The sequence below is a fragment of the Meles meles genome, chromosome 19 (genome assembly GCF_922984935.1).
Source record: "Meles meles chromosome 19, mMelMel3.1 paternal haplotype, whole genome shotgun sequence".
Taxonomy (NCBI): Eukaryota; Metazoa; Chordata; class Mammalia; order Carnivora; family Mustelidae; genus Meles; species Meles meles.
Window position 1 is genome coordinate 48,273,480 of NC_060084.1, and position 12,680 is coordinate 48,286,159.

Sequence of the window (12,680 nt, forward strand, 5' to 3'; positions counted from 1 at the left end):
GGTATTATGACAGGGATTGCTCTGAATGTGTAGACTGCTTTGGGTAGCATAGACATTTTAACAGTATTTGTTTTTCCAACCATGAGCATGGAATGTTTTTCCATTTCTTTGTGTCTTCCTCAATTTCTTTCATAAGTGTCTTATAGTTTTCAGAGTAAAGATCTTTTACCTCTTTGGTTAGGTTTATTCCCAGTATCTTATGATTTTTGGTCCAATTAATTAGGACCTACTTTTAAAGTAGGTACTAATAGCCCCATTGTACAGACGAAGAAAACTAATAGAAAAAGAGGTTAAGTCACTTTTCAAGGTCACAAAACTGCTGAGGAGAAGAACCAGAATTTGTTCTAAAGGAGTTGGGACCCAGAGCCCACAGTCTTAATCCCCATCTGAAAGTCAAATTCATTTTCTCTTCCTCCCACCTCCTGATACTTCGCCACATACAGAATTCACTTCTGCCTGCAGGCGCTACTTCCCCTTCTCTGCTCCTGTGCTGGGTCCTGCCTATGTGTCTGGCGTACACCACCCCTCCACTATGACCTTGCTCCCCTCCCCTCAACTTGCTCAGTTCCTAACAGCCCTTCCATTGGCTGCTGAGCTGCTTCCTCCTCCAGAAAGCTTTCCCAGAGTGTCTCCAGACAGTTAGGTGACCCTCTTCTGGGCTTCTGTGTTTCCATGGCCAAAATATATGCCTGAATAGCAGGGTCAGCCCTTGGGCCAGTCCTGGATGCTTAGTCCTCAACGCATGGCTCAGTGCAGGGGAGGTCTCAAGAAGTACAGCCATGTGGGAATCCCAAATGTCACTCAGACAGCCCTTTGCAAGTCTGAGGAAGCATGAGCTGGTATCACATGACTGAGACATGCACATAGGAAAGAGGAGGGCTGTGCACAGGGATACAGTGGGAACGGGTGGGAGGAGGACAAGAGAAAGATGTCGTGGCATCTGGGCCCTCACTCTTAGCTGCTTCTTGAGCATCGGTGGTGATGGGGCTGCAGGTGGGACCCCATGACCTCTTTCCATACAGTGTTCTTTGCAGCCACCTGCATAACCGTGGTGCCAAGACAACCACACAGAACAAGAGCAGGCCCTGACTCCACTTCTGTGGTGAATCTGGCTCGCTCCAGGCAGCGGGGAGGCAAGAGGTGGCATCTGGGCCCCTTGAGGGCTTTGGCCAAGTTGCTGTGAGTGCAGAGGCAGCTCCCAGTGGGGCATGGTGGTCCCGAGGCACAGCAGGTCTGGAGATGAAAAGAAGCAGGAGAAGGTGGCAGCCCAGTGGACAGAGGGAGGAGCTGGAGTCAGAAGCGGGTGACCCCATAGAGACTGGGTCTTCCAAACACATACAAGAGCAACTTTGCGAGAAATTATGGAATTATGCATGTGGGCCACAGAACGAGGCGGGGGGGCCTGTGGGAGTGGATGCAAAGGTGATCCTGTTTGTGTCCACAGAGAGAACGGCTTGGTGACACTTGAGAGGTGGAAGGAAGGAGGGAAAGAGGAAGGAAGAACAGTGTGAGAAAAGGAAGTGAAAAAGGAAGGAAGGGAGAGAGGGAAGGAGAAGGAAGTAAGTTTGCAGGACCTCTGGGCCCTCTAAGTCACATTCTTTATACAGGCACAACTGGACATGCTTTAGCACGAGGGTTAAAAAGCCCAATTTAGGCGTCAGATGGGTTGGGCCCCAAACCCCAGCAATTTCAGGAACTAGCTCTGAACCTGTCCCCTCATCTGTGAAAATCAGGGAAGGCAGTAGGAAGGGAAGGGAGTCCCTACTGGACTGTGTGGACTCACTGGGCTGTGTGTGTCTGGTATGCGGTCAGTACTAGATATGTACTCCTGACTTAATCTAATTAATTGTTGTTAATATACAGTCTTCCTTAAGGTGGGGGAAGCAGCTTGGATACAGACGGCATGAAAGCCGAACAAAGAACTAACTTCGCCCCCATCCCCATGCCAGCGGCAAGAGGCGAGGTAGGTAGTGGCCTGGGGATGAGCATGGCACCAAGTCACCGAGCTCAGAGACTGACCCTGAGCTGGTGGCACTGTTCCAGCCCATGACCCTTCTCTATAAAGAAAGACGGAACCCCACTCCTGCCCCAGGTTGGGCCCAGTTAAGAGGCCATCTGCAGATTTTGCCAGGCCAGCATTCAATCTCCCAGACAGGGTTCCTCTGGGACGCACCCCTCCACTCTCAATCTGCAGGTTCCGGTTCCTGGGGCAGGGAGCCTCCAGTAGGCTCCCACAGGCAGTGGGCAGACACAGGACTTGTGACTGTCCAATGAGAGCACAGTATCTCCCTTCACAGTGATTGGCTCAGGGGTGAGCACATGACCCAAAGTGGGCCAATGAGAGTGAGCCTTGGGGTTTCCGACAGGACCTTGCCGGGATGCATGCTCTTTCTCCCAGGGTTGCTGGATGGGTGGAATGTGTGAGCTGAAAAGGGGCCGTCCTTCCACCCTTGGAATGAAAGCCCCGCAGAAGCAAGCTAAGCCCAGAATTCCTTGGTTTCCACCTAGCACCTCTGCGATCTCCAGTAAATTCTACCGTTTATATCTGTGAAATGGGGATAATCACAGTACCTACATTCCTCACAGGTTGTAGGTGAGGATTAAGGCAGTTAATACATGAACAGCAGCTATTATTACAACTTAGACTTCCCCCATTCCCTCCCTAAGATGCCTCCAAGGCAGGCACAAGGCAGAAGAGACTCACAGTTCATGTTAAGGGGGAGGGGGCTGCTGAGGCTGGAGGTGTCAGAACGGCTGGCCTCACTCTGGTAGAGCCCGTGCCATTCCAAGTAATGTTCCAGAAGGTCAGGACCCTATTGTCTAGGGACAGCTCCCCTCGGCCCCCAAAGGCAAGGACATCACTGTCTTTGAGCCACCTGATGGCTGCAAATCTCTTTGGAGGGACATATGTCAGGGGAAGGAGGCCATACTCTCCACGGGGACGACCTTGTCAGCCAGGACGCTGAGCTGAAGCTTGGATTCTGTTGGGGACACATAGTAAGGGGGTAATGGTGTGAAATAATGAGGCTCCTCTACAATGTCATATTCAGTGATCTCATTAATCCTGAATCTCCTCTGTGGAGACATCTTGCCTCTTTCCTGAAACCCTCCCCTCCCTGGGCTTGGAAACTCACACCCTCCTATACAGTATCCTTAGTATGAGCTAGTCTAGATCCACTGTGTCCAGTATAGTAGCCCCAAGCCTACTGAGGACAGGAAGCAAGGCTGATCCAAATTAAGACGTGCTAGGAGTGTAAAATAAACACTGGATTTCTCAAATGTAGAAAAAAAGAATGTAACCTATCTCAATAAGTTTGCTATTAATTGCATGTGGAAATACTTTAAATATACTGGATTAATAAAATTATTTAGGGGCGCCTGGGTGGCTCAGTGGATTAAGCCGCTGCCTTCGGCTCGGGTCATGATCTCAGGGTCCTGGGATCGAGCCCCACATCGGGCTCTCTGCTCCGCAGGGAGCCTGCTTCCTCCTCGCTCTCTGCCTGCCTCTCTGCCTACTTGTTATCTCTCTCTCTGTCAAATAAATAAATAAAATCTTTAAAAAAAATAAAATTATTTAAATTAATTCACCTCTTATGTTTGTTTTTTATTGTGGCTACTAGAAATTTTAAAATCCTGTATGTCTTGAGTTATATTTCTATCAGACAATGCTGCTCTTGTAGCTATGTATGCAGAATCTAGTATCAGACTGAGTTCGAATCGACTCCTTCACTAGCTGATGAGTTACCATAACTAAATCCCCTTTCCGTGTCTTTCCAATAAAATGACAATTGCAGGGGCGCCTGGGTGGCTCAGTGGGTTAAAGCCTCTGCCTTCGGCTCAGGTCATGATCTCAGGGTCCTGGGATCGAGCCCCACATCGGGCTCTCTGCTCAGCGGGGAGCCTGCTTCCCCCTCCTCTCTGCCTACCTCTCTGCCTACTTGTGATCTCTGTCAAATAAATAAATAAAACCTTTAAAAAATTATAATTGTACCATCACCTCACAAAAATTTTTAAAAGATAATATACTCAAATATTGTAATGACAGCTACAGCTTCCTGACTGTCCTGCTAATCTCCTTCTGCCTTCATCCAACCTTCTGCTCACATGGCAGCAACAAGATCTCTTTAGAAGACAAAGATTGGACTATGTCTTTCTCTTGGTTAAGAGAAAGAGCCATCCTTGGCTCCTGGCTGCCCTGAGAAGAAAGTCTCTGAATGATCTGTTCCTTGCTAACTCTTCTAGCCATGTCCTGCTGTCTTCTCCTTATTTACTATGCCTGGCATTCTTTCTGTTCCTGCAACACCCCAAAATTAACCTTGCCACAGGGCCTTTGCACATGCCAGTCTCTTTCCCTCCCATTTACTCTTCAATAACCCAGCTCCTGCTCATCCTGTTGGTCTCAGTTTAAATGTCACCTGTGGCAATCTTCAATCATCTCTCTCCCATTTCAGACTTTAAGCTTCAGAAAGGCAGGGAGCACACTGTTCTTTGCTTATCTCTGTATCTCTGGTGCCTAGACCAGCATTTGGAACATTTTGAGTACTTAATAAGTGAGTGAATAAACGAATGGGGTCTGATTGATCAGGAGGTGATATTAATCACCTTTGGGGTAGAGCTAAAACCTCTAGGGGCAGAAACTCAAGGTCCAGAGATCAAGGGCATCTTCCTAAGATGAAGGATGAAATTCAGGAACTCAAAGGCTTAGGAGGAAGGCCTGTGGTCCCAGTCCTTAACTTTCTCTGTGACCGTGAGAATCCCCTCCCACCACATTCCTTCTATCTCTGTAGAAAGACCTGGGGTGGAAGTGAGTGGTCTCCTAAGGCTCCCCAAGATCCAATTAGTTAAGAGAGTTCCCTCCAGACTGACTATCCCGCTCACCAGGGAAGATAATCAGTGTGTCTGTAGCACTGTGGTTGCCTATGGCAGGGTTGATGGCCTCACAGGTGTAGACTCCAGCTGTGCCCAGGTAGAGGGTAGCCAAGAAGAGCTGCTATACAGTGGGCCCCAGGTTCCCACTGATCATCAGTGAGTACTGGGCCAGAGGGTTGCATGCAGTGGAGCAGGAGAGGGTGAGGTTGAAACCAGATATGAAGCTGACATCAGTGGTGGTTACTGTGGGTATGTCTGGACCATCTGTAGCAGCCAGATAAATCCCCAGAGAGAGCCTCAACCAGGGACCTGGGGTCTCTGCCAGGCCCTGCCTTCCCCCTCAACCTGGTCCCTTCCTTGGGCTCTCACCTGCTGTGTGATCCCAAGAAACTCATCTCACCTCTCTGGGTCAGCAGGCTCAGCACTTGTCTTTACAGTCTTTGAGGGAAGGGGCTCTGTCTCTGTCAGTGCCCAGCGCATATTCGATGTTTTGCAATCATGTTGAATGGAGATTATGTGGAGCAGACAAATAAACCAATATTAACATAGCACCATCTCTGTGATGAGAGATGCCTCTGAGAGAGGCAGACGTGTATCTGAGAATAAATAGATTTATCCATCTTTTCAGAAAATGTTTTTTGAGCACTTGCCATGAGCCAGGCACTGTCTTAGGTTTGGGGACACACTAGAGACCAAGGCAGGCCTGGCTCTGCCTTCACAGCACCCCCACTCCAGTTAGGGAGACAGACCCATCCCTGATAGCAATGATCTAGGGTAGGCCGGGTGGGAATGGTGGAGCTCAGAAGGGTGGCAGTGCCTGACCCAGCCTGAGGGAGGATCAGGGAGAGATTCCTAGAGAAAAGGATGCCTGAGCTGGAACGTGAATAGTGAGAAGGAGTTAGTCAGGCAAAGGATGAGAGCAGCAGGGGATGGGGACTGCCACAAAGAGGGAACAGCATGTACAAAAGCCTGGGGATCTACCAGATCATGGTGTGCTAGGGAAACTGCTAGTAGGACATAGGGAATAGTGAGAAATGAGGCTCTGAGGGTCAGCCCAAGCTGAGGAGGCTGGACTTCTCGGGGACACAGGAAGCCTTGGAAGGGATTTGAGGAGGACAGGGCTGGGATCCAGTTTATGCTTTAGAAAGACATGGACATCTACAGCTGATGGACCCTCCACGTGACCCTGGGTCCAGCACCCCACAGCTCAACCTGCCAACAAGGTGGGTATTTGGGTAGTGACCCTGAAGGAGGCAAGAGGTATGAGATGGGCACTCACAGATAACATGAGGGGCAGGGGCTCACTGAGGCTGGTGATGGCGGGGTTCTTGGCCTTGCACCAGTAAGGACCCCTATCGCTGCAGGACACCTGGCGGATGGTCAGTGCCCACTGGCCCAGGGACAGCTCCAGCTGCTCACTGCCCACGAAGGCTCCTGGTCGATGTCACCATTGGAAGGTGGCCTTGCTGCTGGGGGACTGGCAGCTCAGGGTAATGGAACCCTAAAGCTCAGAGGAACCAAGGTGCAGGCTGTGATGGTGGGTGGGCCAGCTTCTCTGTGAAGGGGGGATGGACACAGAAGGGGACTTGAATCCTGGCAAAGCCACTGCCTGGCTCAGCGACCCTGACCTGTCCCCCACCCCGGGCCTCAGTTTTCTTCCAAACTGGGCCGGCAACAATGCCAGCCTCATGGGGTGTTGTGAGGATGACATAAGCTCATCTATGTGATACCCTTATCCCAGAATCCAGCAGAAAGTGACTGCCCACTAATGTACCTGTGGGCTCTGCCCTTGGCTGCAGCCTGGGGATGGGGGAGGGGAAGGGGATGCTCTGACTCCAGTGATCACCCAGCGCATGCTGTCTGTAGACTGAATGAGTTGTTTTCTCAGACACATAGGTGCTGCTTTTCTTCCAATACAGTTGACCCTTGAACAATGTGCAAGTGAGGGGCATCGACCCTCTCCATACACAGTAAAAAATCCACCTGTAACTTCCGAACCCCAAAACTTAATAACCTACTGCAGATTGAAGCCTTACCAATAGCAAGAAGTTGATTAACATATATTTTGTATGTTATATGTATAATATACTGTATTCTTAACATAAGGTAAGCTAGATGAAAGAAAATGTTACTAAGAAAGTCATAAGAAAGACTGGGGCGCCTGGGGGCTCAGTCAGTTAGTTGTCCAACTCTTGAACTTGGCTCAGGTCTTGATCTCAGGGTTGTAGGTTCAAGCACTGTGTTGGGCTCCAGCATGGAGCCTACTTTTTAAAAAAAGAAGAAGAAGAAAATCGTAAGGAAGAGAAAATACATCTATAGTGCTGTACCATATGGAAAAAAAAAATCCGTGTATAAGTGGACCAGTGTGGCTCAAACCCATGTTGTCAAGGGTCAATTTTATATGCAGAGTCAATGATGCAAACAAATACCAAATGTTATACAAAGTATTAGTCAATGGGTAATATTGATTGTTCATTTATCATATATTTAACAAGCACTGGGCATCTTCTCTGGGTCACATCCTGTGCTGAGTATTGTTAGGGTCACAGTAATGACCAACAAATCTCCAGCCCTGCCCTCCTGGGGCTCAAGGTACAGAGGGGAAGACAGACCCGTCCCCAGACAGGTATGACCCAGAGTGACTAGGGCCAGAATGGAGGAGCCCAAGGTGCTGGGGGAATGCAGAGGGGGAAGCTGACCCTTTCCTGGAGGGGATGCACTAGCAAAAAGAGAATTGATCCCACCCTCTATAAATATGAATCAAGGGGAAGAGACATTAAATAATTATGAGATTGAGATCAGGATAGGCTTCCTGGAAGAGGGAACTGGCGAAGGGAAACAAAAGGATGAGCAGCCGGCAAGAGCACCCAGGCCATCTATCCTTCCTTTCACTCATTTATTCATCTCATACACATCCCTTGAGCACCTGTCCAATGTCCAGCCCAGTGTAGGGAGCCTGAAGACCCAGCAATGACCAAGACAGCCCCGGCCCTTCTTCAGGGGGTTTACAGTCCTCAGATAGGGATGACCCAGGCCTGCCATCGCTGCTCAACTCCTCCCTCTGCCCCATCCTGCCTCCTCCACCTTCCTTCCATAGCCATCAATTTCTGACAAACATCCCACCTCTGTATTAGTTTCCGAGGACTGCCATAACAAAGTACCACAAACTGGGTGGCTTAAAACCATAGGAATGCATTCCCTTACAGTTCTGGAGGCCAGAAGTCTGAAATCAAGGTGTCAGCAGGGCCACGCTCCCCTGGAAACCCTTAGGGGAATCCTTCCTCACCTCTTCCAGCCTCTGGGTCCTACCAGCCACCTTTGGCCTCCTTGGCATATAGATACATCGCTCCGATCCTCTGTCTTCACGTGGCCACCATCTTAGAAGGACATCGGTCATGCTGGATCAGAGGCCCACTCCCTCACTCCAGTATGACCTCATCTTAACTAATTATATCTTCAGTGACCCCGTTTCCAAATAAGGCCACATTCTGAGTGACTGGGGGCTAGGACTTCAATATATCTTTTTGTGAGGGGACACAATTCAACTCATAACACCTCCAAACTCCATCTCAGGCTCTGCTTCTGGAAAACTCAACCTGCAACAACGTCTACAAGGGAAAAGGACATCCAGGCAGAGAGAACCGTAAGCACAAAGACCCAGAGGAGGGAAGGAGCACAGGCTATCTGGAGAAACAGATGAAGCCCTCATGGCTGGTGAATGGTGAGAAAAGCGAGTGTGTTTAACACATGGTTTCTGATGCAGCTGATGATGGTGTGGTGGGTGGAATGGTGGCCCCCCAAAAAGATCCGCCCACCTGCAAACTGCAAATGTGACACTATCTGGAAAAGGGTCTTTGCACATATTAAATTAAATCTCAAGATTATCCTGGATTATCCAGGTGGGCCCCAGTGACAAGTATCCTTGTAAGAGATAGAAGAGAGACATGGACACACAGAGGAGAGGCCATGTGAAGACAGAGGCAGAGACCAGTGTGACAGTCATGAGCCAAGGAGCACCCGAGGCACTAGCAGCTAGAAGGGGTGAGGAGCCGTCCTCTCCTACAGCCTTCAGAGAGAGCAGGTCCGGCCCACACCTTGATTTCAACTTCTGCTTCTGGAACTGGGAGAGAATGAGCTTCTGCTGCTCAAAGCCACAAAGTTTGTACTAACTTGTCAACACAGCCCTAGGAAACTAACACAGACAGTAAGAGAAAAGTGAGTGGGGAACCAGATAGTGTAACAGGCTATTCAGGAGGAGAGGTAGTGAGTTTCTGGTCCCCAGAGGGAAAGAGGATAGGGGCCTTCTCAGGGGGCCTTGTTTTCCAATCGGGATTTCTGCCCATTGGAAGCAGCTCAAAACTAAAAGTCACTTGGAGTCTGCTCATGTGTTGAACCCATGAACTGCTCTCACTTCCTCTTACCTCCCATCTGTCCCCACCTGGCACCCATTCTACACATCCCTCCAGGTCCCTCTTCCTCAGTCACTGTCCCCAGGACTCCAAGGGAAATATCCTCCCCTTGAAAACCTTTAATGATGTAGAATCACCACAATATCTTAAAACAATAATACTCAATGTGGGCAAAGACATTCAGAAATGGACACTTTTGTATGCACTTCATAGCAGGCTACACTGACACATTCTTTTGAAGGGTAGTTATGTCATGTATCAAGAATTAAAATGTGTCCCAACTCTTCTACTTTCAGGAATTCGGCCTGAGAAAACAATCAGTGATGTGCAAATAGATTTTTATATACGACTCCTCCTGATTGATCCCTTGTCCCCCAACCCATCCCCATCTTTTGCTGATCACGCCACTGGACTCCATAAACCAGGACATACTACAGGAATGTGCATTTTTTTTCTTCTTTCTTTCTCCTGAACTCCTTCCTTCCTTCCTTTTGTGGGGGGGGGGGGTGGGAGCTTGGGGGTCAGGGAGATACAGTTCTCCTCTTGCCTGTTCATGTTTCAACAGTGAATTCAGACCATCACCTCCTCCAGGCAGTTTCCTGACCTCCTGGAGCAGGTTGGGTGCCTCTTTCAGGTCCCCAAGCCCCTCATTTAGTGTTTGAAAGGCAACATCAAGGGACTAACAGAATATTCTAGAGCTAGTCTCAGATTCTAGCACCCACCTCACATGGTTGTGTAACTCTGGGCAAATTACCCACATCTCTGTAAGTTTTGTGGACTTATTCTTAGAAAACATACTGGAAACCCTAAGAGGTGACTGTGGAAGCAGCTGGAATATCAGCACAGTTCCTGTTCTCAGGCTATTGAACACAGTGGCCGGGAGCAGGATCCCGTGATCCCCAGGGGCAGGGCATAGGTTAGGAGCAATGAACCCTCAGTCCCCGCTTCCTGCACCTGGTCATTGCTAGCCCAAACATCCCTTTCCTCCCTTATCCCAAGACTGACTCCCTGCGTGCCTAGGTGCAGGGGAGAATGCAAGCCTACTTTACGGCTTCAAGACAGTTTCCATAGCTTTGTACTCCTTTCGCATGCTTTGAGGCAACTGTCCTTGTTTTTCTGATTAAAAGAAAACAAAAACAAAAACACAACAACAAAAGAGCTATGTGCAGGATTCAACTGCTGCTGCTCTCCCTTGCAGAAGCAGCCTCAGATTGGTGTCTGAGAACTTTATTCTAGTCCACAACAACAGTTTTCTTTTATATATGTATTAAGCACTTACTGTGTACCAGGGACTGCTCTGTGTACTTCACAAATAGCAACCCATTCAATCTCACAGCAACCCTATGAGGCAGGGGTTATTTCTACCCATTTTCTAGATGAGGGGGCTGAGGCCCTGAAAGCTTGAATGTTTGTTTAAGCTCCTACAATGAGAATAGCAGAGCTGGATATGAATCAACGGCATCAGCGACTACACTAGGCTGCTTCCGGGTCTCAGTGTCTTCATCTGGAAAGTGGGGCTAACTTTACCAGCGCTCCTGCATGGAGGGCTTCAAGGACCAGATGAGTGTATTATGAAGGCACTTGGAGCAGCGTCTGCCCGTCCTGGCACTCCGTGACCCTCAAGGACTATTACCACTCCCTGGACTCTATCCTCATTCCCTACCTTCATCTTCTCATCATTTCCAGTAATCACGGCCTAACCCCTGCCCCTGATATTTATTTTAAAGGCACTCAAAACAGTGTCCATTTGACCTTCATAACAGCCCTAAGGGGGAATATGATTGTTGCCCTATTTCACAAATAAGGAAATTGAGAGGATGGGAGAGGTTGAGTGACTTACCTCAGGTCACAGAGCTAACAGAGGTAAAGTGAGAATTTGACCGGTCTCAGTCAAACCCACCTGGCCCCACAGCTTCCCTTTCAGACACAATCACTTAGCAGAGAGAAACTCCACCCCTGGATCTGATGTGATGAATATTTGTCAAGTATGTAGGTTCTGGGGAGTCAGAAGTGGGGCCAGTCAGACCTTGAGGGCTGGTCAGACCCCAGAGAAACGCCCTCCCCCACCTCAGCCCTCAGCCACTCCCTATGAGCAGGGCCCCCATCCTGGGCTCAGCCCAGCCACGGGGAGCATCCAGGTATAAGTCACCAGTCCTCAAATTCCCCAGAAGTACTTCCTCCTAAAGGGAACTTGGTCTGCAGAGAACAGCCCATGAGAACTCCTGGGTCTCCCAGAGGGGAGATGGCCCAGGCTTCTGTCCCCCTGATGAGGGCCATGCCCAAATGACCGGCAGCGGACCCAGAGAGGTTGGCACAGTCCTGCTCAGTTTATAACTAATCAATGCCCCATTATCTCCTCATCTTTGCCTATATCCCCGGTCCAGGACTCCTTGCCCTTTGCTCAGGCTGGTCATCCCAGAGTAGGCAAATACAAGGAAAGCCTGCTGGATGTTCCCTGTCCCACTATATCAATGGGAAAGAGAGGCCCAGAGAGAGCCAGCGATTTCCCCAGATGGCACAAAGGCTCTGAAGTCTGATCCCCTGTGTCTGGGCCAGTCTGAGAGCCCAGGCAGGAGATGGCAGTGAAAACCTTCAGAAGCCTGAGATGGGCTGGTCAGGAGGAAAAGGAAACTCATTTTTACTGAGCAACCCGCAAAACCCGTGCCTCTCTTTCAGATCTCCCCAGAACCCAATGACGTCTCCAGCACCAACATTTCCCACTGGGACCACTGCAGCTGCCTCCTCATGGGGCTCCCTGCTCCTGCCCTCACCCTCCATAGTCTGTTCCCTACACACAGCCAACCAGAGGGGTCTTATTAACATTAAGTCAGCTATGTCCTCCCCTGCTCCAAAACCTCCCATGGCTCCCATCTCACTCAGAATAAAAGCCAGAGTCCCCACAGTGGCCCATAAGAGCCATCCCCCCCACCACTCCATGATATGGCCCCATCACAGCTCTCACCCCCTACTTCTCCCCCTCCCACTGCCTCCCCTCTAGCCACACTGGCCTCTCTACTGTAAATATGCCACAGTCTTGCCTCAGAGCCTTTGCACTTGCCTTCTTTCCCCTCCAAACACTCTTCCCAAGGTCCCCACAAGGCCTCCTCCCTCACCTCATTCACATTCTTATTCAGATTTCACCTCTTCAGAGGCCTTCCCTGGCCACTTTATCTGCGCCCAGCTCTCTGTGTTTCCCACTCCCCTGGCTTACCTCCCTCCAGAGCACACATCATCATCTGGCGTACCCTCTGCCACCCTGTGTTTGCTGGTTATCTGCCTCCCGTTCATGTCAGCTCATTGAGGGCTGGGATTTCGAACTGCTTCATTCCCTGTTGTATGCCCAGAGCCTTGGACAGTGTCCAGTATATCGTAGTGCGCAGTACATATTTAATGAATGAATGT